The following is a 3,000-nucleotide window of genomic DNA, read 5'->3' on the forward strand; positions in this document are numbered from 1 at the left end:
AAGGCGGCAATGTAAACAATGCCTTTTTTCTAAAAAAGGCAATTTTGACATTGAAAGGCCTGCAGAAAAAGGGTAGACACCAGAACCACCACATTAACTTGTAGTGGCTCTGATGACTAATGTCCTGGAGATAGATACTCCAGGTAACATAACAGGCTTAGACATGGAGCAGAAATGCAGGTGCAGTGATTCAACTATTCGTTGGCAATTTAACCCACTCCTGTAAGATGGCACCTGGGATTCCCTCGTGCCATAACTACACTGTAATTAAGTGGTTATGGTGTACAAAATAGTCCTTGGTTCTGAAGATCGATAGAAACAAGTTCTGAAGATAGAAAGATTTACAGTATCTTTGGCTTTTTGTGGTGGATAATATTCTTTAAAGGACCACTATAGGCACCCAGACCACTTCAGCTTAATGAAGTGGTCTGGGTGCCAGGTCCAGCTAGGTTTAACCCTGCCTGCTGTAAACATAGTTTCAGAGAAACTGCTATGTTGACCTATGGGTTAATCCAGCCTCTAGTGGCTGCCTCATTGACAGCCGCTAGAGGCACTTCCGCGCTTCTCACTATGAAAAATCACAGTGAGACGATGCCGACGTCCATAGGAAAGCATTAAGAATGCTTTCCTATGGACTGGTTGAACGCGTGCGTGGCTCTTGCCGCACGTGCGCATTCAGCCAGGGACATCAGAAGAGGCAGGAGAGTCCCAGCGCCGAGGGAGCCCTGCGCTGGAAAAGAGGTAAGGGATCAACCCCTTTAGAGCAGGAGTGGGACCCTTATGGTGGGGGCACCCTCAGGGCACTATAGTGCCATGAAAAAGAGTTTGTTTTCCTGGCACTATAGTGGTCCTTTAACATAAAATACCATACAAAAATAATCTAATAAGGTCGGCAAATATTTTTATAACTAATCCAAGTATACATACATCTCTGTTTTATAGTGAAATGCAAAGAACCCACTCAGAACAATGCACATAAATCATAGGACAAAAATGGTTTGAAAACTTTATTTACACCATTTGCAGTTTACTTCAGTGGAATGAACCGAGAGGAGTGGGTGGCACCAATACCCGGTCTGCCGTGTTTCACAGGCTTGTAAGTGATGGAAAACTCTCCCAGGTAATGGCCAATCATCTCAGGCTTAATTTCCACCTGGTTAAAGGCTTTGCCATTGTACACCCCAACCATGCTGCCCACCATCTCTGGTAGAAGAATCATGTCCCTCAAGTGGGTTTTGATGACCTCTGGTTTCTCCATAGGAGGAGCTTCTTTCTTTGCCTTTCGCAGACGTTTTAGAAGAGAGTTCTGCTTGCGGCGGAGGCCTCTGTTTAGACGTCTGCGCTGGCGAGCACAGTAGAGCTGCATGATCTGCTCATAGGACATGTCCAGTAGCTGGTCAAAGTCTACCCCCCTGTAGGTGAATTTCCTGAAGGTGCCTTTTCTTCTTCTGCTCGACGTCCGCCATCTTGCCAGATACTCTGAGGAAAAGCGATTAGCTTCATTTTGTGAATTGCACAAAGGGATACTTTAGGCATCAAAACAACTTTAGTTGAATGAAGCAGTTTTAGTGTATAGATCATACCCCTGCAGTGTCACTGCTCATTTATCTACCATTAAGGATTAAAATCACTTTTGTTTCTGCTTATGTTGCTACAGCCACATCTCCCCATGCTAGGACTCTCACAGCCTGCATGAAAAAAAAAAATGTTTCATTTTTAATCCAATGTTAACTTGCTTTAGAAGTTTTTATCTCCTGCAACACAAATTGAACTTGAATCCCACACAGGAGACTCCTGCGAGATCTAGAGAGCTATTAACAAAGCAGGGATAAGGAATTCTAAATTAAACAGAATTTAAAATAAAGAAAGTGTAAACTTCGGATGACTCTTTACAGGAAGTGTTTAGGAAGGCTGTGTAAGTCACAGGCAGGCAGGTGTGACTAAGGCTGCATAAACAAAGTGATTAAACTCCTAAATGGCAGAGAACTGAGCAGTGAGACTGCAGGCACATGATCTATACACCAAACCTGCTTCATTAAGCTAAAGTTGTTTTTGAGCTTATAGTGTCTCTTTAACTCTTTTGTTATGGTCGCTGCACAGGATATGGTGTGGCCACTTAAACACTTGGTTTTAGAATTATGTTTTTGATTAGTTACTAATGGTTAGCAAGGCTTCTGGTTAGATCAGGTTACATCAAAGTGAGAGGATATCCTTTAATTACTCTTCATGCAGACAGGGCTGGCGCTATCATAAAGTGGTACAGATGGCAGGCCTTAGGGTGCCATGTCAAGGGACACACAAATCTGTATCTAGAGCCCTTGGCGTGGAATTTAAAAAATATCTCCTACCCATGGCCTGCTGCCACGTTCCACTTTCCTCGTTTGGTCCCAATATGGTCCAACTGACAGGCCCAACGTGACGTCCATAGGAAAAGACTTCCTCCTCTCTGTATCCAACTCTCTGGCGATCCTGGGCAAATTGAGCATCTGCCCAGCTTCCCCTGCCTTTATTATTATTATTATTATTGCCATTTATATAGTGCCAACAGATTCTGTAGCGTTTTACAATATTATGAGAGGGGGATTTAACTATGAATAGGACAATTACAAAAAAACTTAAGGGAACAATAGGTTGAAGAGGACCCTGCTCAATCGAGCTTACATTCTATAGGAGGTGGGATGTAAAACACATTAGGACAGGAATTTGCAGTCAAATAAGGTGGGCTGCCCTTTAGGAGAGAGCAAGAGACAGGTATGTGAGGTATAGGTTAGTCTTGGAGGCCATAAGCTTTCCTAAAGAGATGGGTTTTAAGGCACTTCTTAAAAGATGCAAGACTAGGGGAGAGTCTGATGGCGGTAGGCAGGCTATTCCATAGGAAGGGAGCTGCCCGCGAGAAGTCCTACAAGCGTGAGTTGGCCGTACGGGTGCGGACAACGGACAGGAGGTTGTCACGGGCAGAGCGGAGAGACCGAGAAGGGACATACCTAAGGATCTGTGAGG

General features: G+C 44.1%; 1 pseudogene; it reads right to left on the minus strand.

The window, feature by feature from the left end:
* Positions 1 to 980: 980 nt before the first annotated feature.
* On the minus strand, positions 981 to 1,466 carry LOC134612540 (small ribosomal subunit protein uS19-like; annotated as a pseudogene).
* Between the last annotated feature and the right edge of the window lie 1,534 nt (positions 1,467 to 3,000).

This window comes from Pelobates fuscus, chromosome 5, assembly GCF_036172605.1.
Source record: "Pelobates fuscus isolate aPelFus1 chromosome 5, aPelFus1.pri, whole genome shotgun sequence".
NCBI lineage: Eukaryota > Metazoa > Chordata > Amphibia > Anura > Pelobatidae > Pelobates > Pelobates fuscus.